The sequence below is a fragment of the Zootermopsis nevadensis genome, unplaced genomic scaffold, assembly GCF_977971745.1.
Source record: "Zootermopsis nevadensis isolate Lab colony 2312 unplaced genomic scaffold, Znev_1.0 Znev_ptg000003l, whole genome shotgun sequence".
Classification (NCBI taxonomy): Eukaryota; Metazoa; Arthropoda; class Insecta; order Blattodea; family Termopsidae; genus Zootermopsis; species Zootermopsis nevadensis.
In genome coordinates, this window is record NW_028259135.1 from 15,571,726 (window position 1) to 15,586,339 (window position 14,614).

General features: G+C 37.3%; 1 protein-coding gene and 1 long non-coding RNA gene across 7 annotated transcripts in view; one reads left to right on the forward strand and one right to left on the reverse strand.

Annotated features, from left to right (window-relative positions):
- The window catches only part of LOC110827930 (uncharacterized), a 310,772-nt gene that overhangs the window by 75,145 nt on the left and 221,013 nt on the right, over positions 1–14,614 (reverse strand). The gene's annotated exons all lie outside the window — the stretch shown is intronic.
- LOC110827928 (uncharacterized) overlaps positions 13,775–14,614 on the forward strand; it is a 194,314-nt gene continuing 193,474 nt past the window's right edge. For 3 of the 4 annotated variants that reach the window (XM_022060097.2, XM_087342662.1, XM_022060096.2), the window contains exon 1: positions 13,775–13,877. The gene's annotated coding sequence lies outside the window, so the exon portion shown is untranslated. The remainder of the gene's footprint in view (positions 13,878–14,614) is intronic. The other variant, XM_022060098.2, reaches the window with a different exon arrangement.

Genomic DNA, 14,614 nt, shown 5'->3' on the forward strand with positions numbered 1-14,614 from the left:
TTTGAGTTTTCTTCTACAAAATGTGCAACATGGCGTGGCGCGAAATTTATGTTTACATCTCTGTATAACAGCGATAAATAAGGAACCATTTAAGTGAAATATAGTTAGGATATAGATCATAAAGTTAACTAGTAAGTTAAATGGACCACGATTTTTATATAAGCACAGCAATTGTGCAAGTATTTAAAGTTATGTTTTATAATATTCATGTAGTCTGAATATACATTTGCTAATATTTTGCCCTGAAATAGATCACTATCACTTTATACGCTCTCTGTAAACAGCTAAAAGCGTTCGTTATTAAATTTCTTGCCATTTCGTCAGAACAAAACAGCACTGCAGTGTAATTAAAATGATAATGTGCAGCCTTCAGTAGCAGAATGTGTTCATATGAGAACAACGTGTTTGTCCAAAGAAAAAGGAACAATTACGTATCCCATATGCCACACTAATGGCTTGCTTTTACGTTGCAACGTCAGCTTCCTGTAGCGAATGGTATGAGAGCCGAGTTTTAATGTACAGACAACACATTGAATGGAAGTTTGTGGGTTAGCAGTCAAGAAACACGATAAAAAATATGTCTAGAAAATTGAAATTAACAAGTAACCTAAGAGCATTACTGTTTTCGAAACAAAACTTAAAAGAACTTGCCGTTGGCATGATATATTTTAATTTTCCGAAGGATTATTATGTATATTCTGAAACTACAAGAACTACTACTGAATGTCTCTGTGACGTTTCATCATTTGAATTTAAAAGGTTGAGAAGTAATTATTCTTCGCACTTGAAGCGTTCGCGGGGCAGAATGTCTTACTTGCCATATTATTTAAAAAAAATATATGAAACTGGCACTATTTTTTCTAAGATCTGTCGCCAGACTAAATGCCAAAGTTACGAAAAATGTTTTAAGTACGTCATTTATAATTTCAATACGAGCATGGTGTATGCAATCACGAAAAGTTAAGATTTATCAAGAAAATTAAGAGAAGTTAAGTCTTGTGGACAGTTCATACTGAGTTTAACGAAACTTGGTCACTAAATTTATATTTGTGTACGGACACACGCATCTGGCTAATGAGGTCAGAAAAACCTCCAAGTTTAAAAAAGTCCTTTCTTATTAGTTAAGTAAGACTGTTTCGCGGAGTAAGTTATATTAAGGCTCTTACTTACTGGAAATTTTGACAGAAATCAGAACAAGTGACAGGACTAAATCATATAAACACCGAAGCTGTGTGCGGACTGCGTTTCACGCGTGGCTGAACATTATTTAGGAAGGAAAGAAAAACCAATGAATATACGAATAAATTAATGAAAGACATGGAAAAGATAGGAGAACAGAAAGAAAAGGGACACAAAATGAAGCAGAATGAACAGAACAACTTCGAATACGATATTTAAAAAATACAATAAAATCTGGAAGAAAACATCATTTGAAATTTGAAATCTGATAAACATCTGACTAAAAAGTTGCATTTAAGAAATTATATTTAAGTTTATATAATTTTATACACCTGAAGATGGTTCTTTTAGAACCGAAACATGTCGTGTAAAAAGTGATATTCTAATGTAAATCGAACATTTCGATAGAGAATATCATTTAATATATTTTAAATATTTAAATGTTAATTATGGTAATATTTTAATATTTAATAGGAATTTTATTGTGATCAGACTGACAAGATTAAAACAAACAAAAAAAAAACAAATAAAAGGGAGGAAGTTAAATTAAACAAATAGATTGTTTAAAATATGTTGATATGATGATTAGCAATGTATTTTTCATAATTTTACATATTCAACACAAGATAAATTATATACTGAAGACTCATCCCTTCTGAATTATAAAATTCACCAAACGAACCATGAGTGCTTTTAACATTTCGCATGCGAAAGTGTCTTTTAATGCCATGATTTATCTGTTTAAAAATTAAATGAAACCTCTTCAAGTATTCGCGTCGAACTAATTGGCTGTGCAATGACATACAGACGTTGTTTAAGAAATAAGACATCATATAATTTCTTTCACATAAATATGAAAGAAATAAAATGACCTCTTATAAGGCGAAAGAGTAGAAACCCGCCCATTCAAACGTACAAGTCCTGCCATATCTTAGTTATGTATATGTAGGATGTCTGCTTATGAATAACTCATGCGCTATCCGCTTCAAAAATAAATGGAGACAAACTACGATCGTGAACGGAATTCTTTAGAAATAATTACATTTCTCGTGATACGAATTTCAGAAAACCTAGATTCCCTATCCAGAATAACAGCTCGTGTGCTATCTATGTGAATCCCTTGGCTTTCAGGTACGCGCTCATAAATCTGTTATAAATATTCTGAGACGGGTTAGGATTTAACGGAACATGTTGCAACACTGACATCCAAAGTGTAATACTTTGGGGTCTGGTTGCCATGAGCAAAATTTCTCAAACGCTTGTGGATATTAAACTGCATTAAGCTCGACTGTTATTTTCGACGTCGTCTTGGTTATTTGTAAACAAACGCACGACGTTTCGGGAACTACCTGCTTCTCCATCATCAGTTGAAAGCAAAAGATAGGGATGTCTATTGTGGCGATTATCTTAGTTAAAGTAGTCATCTCTCTCTCACACATTCACAAAACGGCGGAGACAGATCTAGTTTTGGAAACGTTTAGTGTTCTTTAACAAATAACCAAGACGACCTAATATTTGAGGTAAATCTGAAAGATGTGTGTCTTCTGCGTTGTGATAGAAGTTTGCTGACGTTTTATAGGTCCTTGCTGCCTCCACCATCAGGGCGATGAATCATCGTCCTGATGATGGAGGAAATGTGGAACAGAATAGGGTCTCGGCCCTCAACAGTAAAAACAGAAGTTAGGCAACTACACCGCATTCCAATTACACCTCTGTGACAATAACGAAGCCACGGATTTTTTTATTCTCTATGACAGACAAGTGCCCCCTCGTTAAGGAGAATGAGACGCCACACAATCTCTTTCGCTCACACATGGAGACCGCAGATTTTGATGCTAAACTGGCTTACGTGATCCTGTTGGACAAGAAATTCAACTTTAAAACTCTGTATCCTGTTCGCCAGTGATTTCTGTTCTACTCCAATAATACTGGATAAATTCTAACCTTTGCCTTACGTAATTAGAATTGTCTAAAACGGAGGTGGCCATGACTTAAATTGGTCTATAGGACTAAAATTAAGAAAAATAAGTAGGAAGGATAGACGAAGAAGAATAGGAAGAGATGAAGAAAGCAAGAAACCGAAGGAAGGCGTAGCGGAAGAACACATGGAGAATACGGAGACATCGATATTTGTCTTCTCGGCTGTAACACTTGTTTGCAGAAACCAACGTTTCGGAGGAACATACTTCCTTCACCTTCAAGGCAAGTGGAGGAAGTATTTCTCCTAAATACTGTTATCTAACACACCAATTCATCCAGAAGATCAACATCGATATCTTCACCGCTATGAAAACCTCAATTCTTATAAGAGGAAGGTAATTTGTTTACGTCATTTTCTGACACTGTGGGTGTGGTGATCGCTCGAACAGTTTCGTGGATTTTCTCCAGAATCTTAGACGAATGTTGTCGAAACACCTAACAACAGCTTTGGGCACACGCTTACATTTATCCTCTGATCTGATTCGAAGCTAAGTAAACTTTGCAACTGATACAAGGCAATTAAACTACTTAGCCTAATATTACATTTCCATCTATGCCTAAATCTCTCCTAATGTGCCATCACTTTAGAAATTCCGACTGAAGGTAATCACGATTATTAATTTATTACGCATGCTATATGACCCGCCCATCTCTTCCTCAATTTAATCACATTTATGGACTAATGCTACGACGGTCCTCGCATAATTTTCTTCATCCTTCAGTTTCCACCCTGTCTTCCGGTACAAAAATATCCCCTGAACCCCTATCTCATATCCGTATCGTGAGAGATCAACCTGAATTTACCGTGATATAAAGTAATTAAAATGTCATTAATGCTTCCTTTCGTAGACTTGAAAATCCCATTAGTATCGTACAAATTACATATCGGTCGGCTACCCTGAATGTGAATCCAGATATAGGCTAAGGTCTGGCGTGTGGGAATTTAAAATGCGGTGTTAGTTACGCGAAATTAGCGTCAGGTTTCACAGATATCAGTTAAACAGAACAAAAACATTGCAACATGCCTGTTACACCCACGCCCAGTTACGGTAGTGTAGCTGATGTTGCAAAGAACTTGACAGGATAAATTTTAAAGTCAGTGACAATATTAGTAGATGACTTGTTATCATGTCACCGCACTGATTTCCTGCATCAAATAATAATAACAATTAATTTACAAAGTGTGAATTAATATAGTTTACGCAGCCGCGACGTTATTAAGTAGGATTTGAGGTTCTCACGGCGGTGAGTATGAAGATTTCTGTCTTCTGGGTTGGAGCGCCGTGTAGTCTGGTCGATGTTTACCAATGATTCAGAGGTCCTACTGCCTCCATCATCAGGGCGATGAGTATGAAGATTTCTGTCTTCTGGGTTGTTGCGTTGTGTAATCTGGTCGATGTTAACCAACGTTTCAGAGGTCCTACTACCTCCATCATCAGGGCGATGAGTATGAAGATTTCTGTCTTCTGGGTTGGAGCGCCGTGTAGTCTGGTCGATGTTAACCAACGTTTCAGAGGTCCTACTGCCTCCGTCATCAGGGCGATGAGTATGAAGATTTCTGTCTTCTGGGTTGGAGCGCCGTGTAGTCTGGTAGAAGCTTACCGGTGTGTCAGAGGACCCTGCTTCCTCCATTACCACGGCGATCGCACTCCTCAAGACTGCTGGAACGCACCTAAAATTTTCCTACTGAACTTTTAATAGTTTACTCATATTTTAAAGCTTTGTCCTTTGTTATATTTCATGACTCAATAGCCTTAATATTAATTTATTGCACAAATTAATTAACCGTTGTATGTAGCGTTTTGAAAATTGAATTTATTTAAATATTTAGCATATAGAGACAAGATTTAAATAACATGAGTTCAATTTTATCTTCGTGGGTAAAATATGTTCGCACCAAAATTAAATCAGGATTATAGCTTTCAGCGTACACATAAAATACAATATTTCATCCTTATTTGTTGGTCCATTTCAAAGATAAAACGCCCAGAGGAAAACAATCATGTCACTACCCTTTCACGGCACGCTCTTTGAGTGAACAGCGCGTAACAACGCGGCCTTCTGGTAGAAGAAAAGAATTTCATTCAAATGGACGATGATTTCCTCTGTTGTTGTTACCATCCATTCAGATTTACGTCAACATGTGCCTCTCGTCTAATCAATTGCTCAATTCAAATTCGCTCGATTCTCGTTTGTTTGGCTGTGTCAAAGACAGATTTCAAAAGCAAATGAATATCTGTTATTTGAACCACTTTTGTTATGAAGATATCATATGAGAAGAAAGACAGAACATGTGGAATAAAAGAAAGGAAAATAAATCATTCTCAAAGGGGAAGTAAAAATAGAAGTTATCTTCATACGTTTTATGGCTATTAAGAACTTGTCTTTCCACTCTACTTTAAAAAAAAATGAAAACTCACGGTCTTCCCTTTTGGCAGTCGTTGAAGCGTTGAAAAGCTGGAATATTTGAACCAGGTCTTCATAAAGGAAATGGCGGGTGGAGGGATGCGAGACTCTATTACGTCAAAACGTCACATTTTTTATCCCTTTATTTCTCCACCCTTATTCTTTCCATTTTTATAAAATAAAGTACTCTCGGCTGGACGTAGAAACTTTTACACAGGCCTTTGTTTGGAACGAAATATCTTTAACTCTGGGATCTGCTGAACCATTCGGCTCCTCGCATAGTTCGATGACTTTCGACGGTGCTAGTTACTAGAGTGACCTAAAGAAGCTGATAGTTTCTGTTATTCAAGTTCACTAAATCCATCCACTGGAACCTACCCCAGGCAAAATGAGTCCATGTATAATTTGAGTTTTTCATAGCGGTGAGTATGAAGATTCCTTCAAGTATTTGAAACGTTATCAACTATTTGAAGTACCAACTCCAACAAGGTAAACTGATACTTATTCGATATATTACGATTACGAAAACTATTATGAAAACTGACTTTATGATCGATTTTAAGACGAAGATTTGCAAGGGTGGGGGTGTGTTTAAAAAGCAACCAACCACCTTCGGAAGGGGTTGTTTGCGTTTTAAAATCTTGTGTAAGACACTAAACTAACCAACCTTCGGGGGGGGGGGAAGTTTAGTGTCTCATTCAAGTGTTTTAACCCTTGAGTAAAAAAACTAAACTAACTCCCTCGAATGGGTGGTTAAACACTTGCGTTTTAAAATCTTAAGTAAGAAACTAAACTAAAACACTTGTTTAAGTGTTCAAAACGCAACCAACCCCACCTTCGGGGGGGTTGGTTGCGATGTTGTAGTTCTTTACGTCGCTGTTCAGAGGCCAACTGTTCTTGTTCAGTCAACCTTTTACGTCCAGCCCCAGCGCTCTGTTCTAGTCATAACAATATTTGTTTCTTAGATAGGAAAGGTTGGAAAAAAAATGTTCTAAACTTAATGTTATAATGTATTCCCTGAATTTAACCTGCTCTTAATTTCATAGTGAACGCGAATTTGATTTATTCCTATATTTTCCAAACAAATCTACTTGAATAAACGACTCGCTAATACAAATCAAAAGATTTCTTATCGCACCCAGCTATTTGAGCGGTGTAGTTTAATCTGTTAGCATTTTTAAATAACCACTGAATCCAGACTACACTTTAAACCATTAATCACACACCTTTATTCAAAGTCAGCGTGGAAAGGGCACATTTTTGTCCACGAACGCGTTTGTGGAAAAACTTTGAAGACCTGTATTAATAATTTTTAAACACGAAATTAATGTATACACTTGAACATTTCTGCTTCAAAATACTTGACTTAACCATCGCATCATGAAAAGGTTATCATCTCTGAGAACCTTCCAGAAAACTTTATACAGACAATTTCTTTACACAGCAGGATCAGAAAGCCTATACACTCTGCACTTGTTTGTTGGAGATCGTACTGCAATGTTCTGATTTACAATTTACTGTGGCAACATCTGGTTCTTCGCCTTGTCCTATGTTCGCTTCATCTCGCGATTGTTTTGTACTTAGTTCTAACAACACCTGTCGCCTAGCGACCTTTAAGCCTGCCCCCTAGAATCTAGAACACACATCTGCTGGCATCTCCCTCAAGTGAACACATCTATGAGAAAGTTTCCGTCACGGAACCTGGGTTCTACACCCGGCACTGTGCTTTGAATGAAAATGTTAATTTAGGAATTTATTATAAACTGAACTGTGCACTCAGTTAATGTACTTCCTTGAAGTACAACACAACTAACTTTATCGAAATCAATCTACACCGATGGTAAAGACAGTCAATATTGTTGCTGAAGATTCTGACAGAAATCTTCTTTCTCACCGCTGTGGAAACCTCGAATCATACGATATCGTTCATATGTCACACATTTATCCAGCCGGATTGTTCCTGTAAAGTATAAGAACAATACAAATTTTTGTTGGCGAGGCTACCACCCGCCCTCACAGTCCCTCACCCGGAGGACCAAATATTCCTCTTCGTCAGGCAAGGCAGACTCTACAGGCTCCATATGCAGCTATGCATACGCCGACATAGGCTTTGGGGGTGTTCAGTAAAAATCTTCTCTCATCACGATATTGCTTTTAATATTGTGATTATCGATTTTTACAAAATAGAAACAATTCTTTTTACGTAACACGTTAATTAATTTCCATCTTTGAAATGAAGGGAAGAAAAGAAGAAAATTCACAATCGTGTAGTGGTGATCGCTGCGTGGCTTCATTTACTTTGTATATCAAAATATTCTTACAAAATCTTGATGTATTGATATGATTACGATGGTTATTGTTTCTGTCCATAAAGAGTTTTTTTAACATTAAGGCTTCGACCGGGATGTTCTTTTGTTAAATCTTATGTGGTACCGCCTGATTCGATTTCTAATGGTTAAGTGAAGTGTTTTCTTCGCGGTACGGTCTGGATTCGTAAATATTATGAAGACGAGCTTCGGCTTCAAAGGGTTAACCAGCTGATTTTCGTAATGGTGAGGTGTAGTGTTTTCTTCGCGGTACGGACTGAATTCATAAATAATATTCAGACGATCTCCGGCTTCAAAGGGTTAAGGACTAAGGAACAGGAACACTGCACATTAAACAGAAACTAAGCAATACTTTTAGAAAAACATCTTTTCAAATAGAATTCTTTCACGTTTAGCTCTGATATGAAATTACTCAGCAGACTCATGAGTGAAATTGTCAAACCGACGTTCCTTAGACGCCCAGACACACGCTTATGACGAAATGTGCTCACTGTGTGCCGCGTAAGAAAATCGGACAAAGAGACACATAAGACTCAGAATGAAAAGAAAAATGCCCTGCAGGAGTACACAGAGGAATCCCCAGCAGCTTGACTCTGCAGCGCCGGCGTCCCTATTAGTTCTAATAGACGCCACACGGAGATAGAGGACTCTGCTGTAGAAGTGACACAAGTAGCAGGTTCAAAGTTTCTTTAAAACGTTCAGAATCTTGTACAAATCACTATCTTTTAAAATAAATATCAAATTTTCATTATCATTAACAATACTTATTCAGAAATTACAAATTATTACAGAGTTCTGCAACAGCTCAAATGTTACAATTGTTAACAGGAAAATCTACATTTTACCTTCGGGGCTTGTACCTAAAGCAGCAGGCGAGATAGGAACCACGATTTTTATTCAAATTCTTAGGATAACAGAAGTAAACAAGCTTTAGTGATTAAATTAACTAATAATTTCGCGGCCTGGATACAAGTGGTTCTGGGTCGGATGTGGCGCGCGAGCTGCAAGTTGGACCATAACTAACTATACATGGCTTACTGAAACCGAAGGTTCATCACCGAATTAACCAAAGCCCCCCACCGGACCCTGTCCTGGGCCTACAAAATCCAGTCTCCTTCAACTCCTATCTCCCATAGATCCCGCCTGAGATTATCCTCCCATCTACGTCTAGGTCTCCCCAGCGGTCTCTTCTCCTCAGGCTTCCCAACCAATACTTGGTGCACAACTCTTGTCCCATCCATACGCGCTACATGTCCCGCCCATCTCATTCTTCTCGACTTAATCACCCTGACAATGGGGGAGGAGTACAGATTTTTAAGCTCATCATTATGCAGTTTTCTCCATTCCCCATATTATGATAATATAAATATATTACGGAAGTCATCACCAACACACTCTTTTATTGTGGTGGGGTGGGGGCTGAAGGCGTCTTCAGCCATATTATGATAATATAAATATATTACGGGTATACATAAAGTAATAGATGGACTAATCATTATACTGCACTTTTGTGACACATGAACATCAGTATCGGGCACTGATAATGAACTGCTAATAATCGGAGTTTGTCAGTAAGGTATTCACATTATGTTAGGTTAGGTTGGGTTAGGTTAGGTTAGGTTAGGTTAAGTTACGGTAGGTTAGGTTAGGTTAGACCGTGTATATTGAACGGTATCCACTTTCCGCCCAAGGCGCCACGACGTGTTTAGTCCCTCTGATCGGCGCCGACTATCTAGTATCGTGCCCACCGTAATACAACGGGTTTGACGCCATTTTTGGCGTCACGACGTTCGGCGTCGGTTTTCTAATTGAATGTTCGCTGTCATCTGGACACATCTGATGAAAATGTGGCGTCATTTGAAGGCGTCGCGATGGTTGGCGTCGCGACGCCGGGCGTCGATTTCACAAATTCGCTCTCAACGTTATCCAAACTGGTTGAGACGCACACGTGTGATACAATGATGGTGTCGCGGCTAATAGCGTCGCGACGCTCGGCGTCGGCTTTCTAGTTCAGTATCTGCGGTTAGTTTGGCGTATTTCGAAGGCAACTCCATATCAGCGTCGCAACGTTAAGTTAGGTTCAGTTAGGTTAGGTTAGGTTAGGTTACGTTGGGTTAGCTAGTGTAATAAAAGCTAGCAGGTTAAAAGTGCGACTTATGAACATTTACAACACGTAGGCCTGATTTTCCCTTCAACCTTGTTAAATATTCATTATTCTTCACTTTTATTTACGTGTGTGAAAATTTTGTCACTCACAGCTTCTGAGTAATCAACACATGACTTTTTATCTCTTAGTTTCTGTTAAAATAATTAATGATATCCAGTGCGCACTCAGTTATCATCAGTCACGTTCAAAATATATTACACTACACACCTAAAAGATAAAATATGGTAAAATTGCAACTGCGATAACATAGAATATAAACCAATGAGAAGCTTCTGGTTTGCGAGCCATGCACACACCTAAAGCCGTGTGCGTTACAATTTTTAATTGTCAAGATCAAAGAAACAGTTGAAAGACGCGTTTCAGTTTTGAAACATCCGTCTCTTACACCACGAGAGTTCATTTGTATTCGAATGCGGTGGGAAGTTTCAGTAAAGATTCTTATACATAATGTCGATAAACATGACTGCAAAGATTCACGGCAGGTACAGAGAAGAAATTGAGAGTTATCTAGTAACAGAGATAAACGGAAGCCATAGCAGTAACATACTACCGACGTGTGAAAAGGATTTTAGGTGGACCAAAGTAATGATGACAAATTTAAGAATAAAGATTAAGATGACAGAAAAATGTTAGAAGATGGCTGTCGTCTCGGTCCTTACGCCATGTAGTCTGATTGAAGTTTATCGACGTTTCAGAGATCCTTGTTGCCTCCATCATCAGGGCGATCTTTAGACTAACCACCGTGAAAACGTCAAATCCTACTTTGGAAAATGTTCATTGCTGATTTAGTTGTTTAACATATCAAGTTATTGATCTAGGAAGGTTGTCGTAAGTGATAAACAGGTGATAATTTGGAAGATGATCGTGATTTACTTTAAAATACTGCACTGTCATTAATCTGGGCTGTCTGAGAAAATAAAACACTACAAATCTCAACCAAAACACCCGGTTATTGGGTCAGGATTTTCACCTGGGAACATAAAGTAGTGATAATATGATATCGTTATTTTTCATCAGCATTTATAACAAATTATCACCTTCTTAACGGCAGAAATTTATTCTACAGTTTACGGAAATGTTTTCTGATTCCGAGAGCTTATAGTTATGACTTGAATGTTCTTAGAAGGTAACTCACGCAAGTATCAAAATCCTGTATAAAAATGCTCGCCTCCATAGTCCAAAGTTGTAAAAGTCTTTTATGGAAACGAGTCACATTTTCTTGGTGCATGCGCTATTTCAGGAGCTCAGACTTGAGATCTCGGATTCGAATCCTTTCGAGTTTGTATTGTGTATGATCGATCGAACAAGAAATTCTGTCGCTCGTATTAATAAATCTTCTAAAATCAGGCTGTGACGCTAAGTAAGTGAAAGAAACACGTAGTTTCAGTCACGACTCCCTTTAATAAACAAACTATTTTATTCTCGAGTGTTTGATTCTTAGGTTATTTAAGAATGTCACTTCAGCTGTTGAGTATACGCAGTTAAGCTGGATGATACAGAAATGAATGAGCCGGTAATTGTCTGGAATAAAACCGTCGAAATCCATTTGCAGCTAATATTCTAGTGTTTTCTTGGCGAGGCTGATAAAGTGACATTTATCTATCTTTACCAAGGATCTTCACGGGATGATAGTTGGGCACAGATACATCATTTTCATCTTTGTTATACTCTGAGCTCCTTTAGTCTTTGATTTGATGCGAAATTACTATTCAGTAGGAAGTAGGAAGGAGTGACAGCCTGTTTCAACGCTGTTTCCTGCTGATAAATGACGATGATTCGAAGATAGAATGAGATGCAGAATGATAGATGGAAAAACGTGACACAGACACATGGCTTGTCTACATATATATCAAGAGGATTTCAAGTCTCTTTGCTTCAGCAACCATAAGACTCAAGTACGTAGTTCGAGCAGGAAAGTGTTAGTTACACCTGCAGTTTGAGAAATAACAGCAGAAAAGTGTTGGAATCATCTGTAGTTTGAGATGGACACGTAAAAAAGCTCTACATCTGAAAGATTTAAGATGGTTCCAAAACACAGATGTATCGGTATAAAAATATTATAGTATGTATTCTAGATACATATTACATATATCTAATGAACAAGATAGACAGGTACAAATTATTAAAATATTTTATGAGCGTACGGTTTGAGCAGAATGACATTTTGAATTTAAAACGTCGGCAAGGGATGTCAAACCCTGGGCCACACTCACCTAAGCTTATCGATACGCGGGCGTTCATGCTGTTATTTTTTTAGACTTCATCCATCGTTTAATACATTGAAACGAAGTCAAGACGTTTTAGGGGCAGGCTCTGCCCCCCCCCCCCCCCCCCCGCCTTCAGGCAATAAAACCTATTCTGCTGCGACCGCCAGAAGGGGATAATCCCAAACACTGGAAGACTTTAAGTAAACTGAAATTCGATGCTAGTTTATAAATCACAACAATAAATTAAACTTTTATGGCAGCTTATTAAAAATGCTACGAACTTTCAATTACAAATAGGTACACAATATATTTTTTTTTATATCTTAATTGCATCATGCTTGTGTTCCTCAATACAATACTTTTATTTTCCGTCGTTACACAAGCTTGTTGTTAAAAATCATATAAAATTTCACATAAAATTGTTACATTTTAAAATTGACGACATGTTTCGATATACAATTCTATCATCGTCAGGTCTATCAAAATTAAAATTAAAATCTGGTGTATCTGTTGCTCTGCTTATATTGCTTTTGTTTTTATCCGTTTTTATTACATCTCAGGCTTCTTCCATTTAATTTTGGAGACGCGCCTGGGTGCCTATATCTGCAAAATCAATTTTAATTTTTATATCGTGATTCTGGATACCGACATAGGAAATGGAATAATATTACTCTAATTTTATATTAAGGAATTACTCAAATATATATCGTATTACAAGCAATTAACAATTAACAAAGCATGTAACAATTTTATGTGAAATTTTATATGATTTTTAACAACAAGCTTGTGTAACGACGGAAAATAAAAGTATTGTAATATATTTTTCTATAAAAATGATTAATTAGTGAGATATCTGAAAACAGTTTTGCTTCAGTGATCTTTCAGTATCAGGTTTAAAAATCTGTTGTAGCAATCTGCATACTAACAAACCCCCCCCCCCCGGCTCTTCCCAAGTGTTCATCAGTCAGACGCGTCTTAGTTCTTGATTTTTATTAAGCTGAGCTGTCACTCACAGCGATAGTTACTGTCGAATACGGACGATATTAGGAAGACATTTTTCTCATAACAGGTAGCTATTTTTCGTGTATCAGAATGACACAAAATTATCAATAAATCACGCGAGCCTGTCAAAACACATCAGCGGGCCTCCGGCTGATAACTTCTGCAGTAGATGATTACGTATACACATCTGTATACACGGAAAAGGAAGTGTTACTGATTATTTAGGTACGGAAATTTTTTGTACGTAAGGGAATTAGGTTAGTAGTTAAGTTGGTAGAACGTGGCAGTAACAGGATTTCCCAAAAGTTTGGAATTATTGTTCCGAGGATAAACGTGATTGTTTCGGGAACAAAGGTTCCTGCAGTTAAGTCATTACGAATCAAAAAGCCATCTGTCGTGCGAGATAAGACACTTTTGATTTTCGCGTTGCGTAATAACAGCGGAGTAGTGCTGCGCCTGGCTGGGGGTATACAGGCGCGATGTTCGGCTGTTTTCAGTCAGTCTACCGCGGGACTTGTGACGGAGCGGTGCGCCTCGAGAGGGCAGCAGTGGTATCGTGTGCGTGCGGCAATATCACGTCTTAATTTCGTGTGGATTGTTTCATGCATGGTAAAGTACACCAATTGCCAATTTTCTACTGTTAGTAGTAGTTTTGCATAAACAAAATTAATTTATGTATTTTAACTTCATAATTATTGAATAATTCAATGTCTGGTGCATGAACGCAGAAATCAGTAGCAGATTTTGGATATTAATATTTATTGATCTTAGTGTAGAAAGATTCAGTAAAACCGTATTTTAACATTATGAAAATATAATTGATTAACACTTTCCCTGTTACGTAAGAGATGTGTCGTTTAAAACACAGACCTATAAATATATTATTTATTTGGTGTTTAATAACTTCCATGTTTTCGTTTTTAATAAAATAAATTATACTTTGCGTGAAACTATTCTAACATAAGAAATTCGTTACGGCATGAAGCCTACTCTGTTAGATGTGACTGGCTTAAACCACGGAAAAGGAAAATTTCTTGTGAGTATGTGACACGAGAGACGTCGTGCTGACAGAAACACAACCAGAGAAAATTAATAAATATCTTGCACAAAAATACTTTAAAAATAAAAATTTATTACTATTTGCAATATCCAAGAAATTTTTAAAATAAATATATTCTCTCTGATCAAAAAATTTTAAATATCTCATACTGTCTTTACAGCCATCTAAAAACATTCAGTTCGTATAAAAATGTTGATTAGATATCTTACGAGGATAAACCCACACACTACAGGTTAATATTAACAACTTGTATCTTACTATGGTGTGAATAAGCCTATGTCAACTG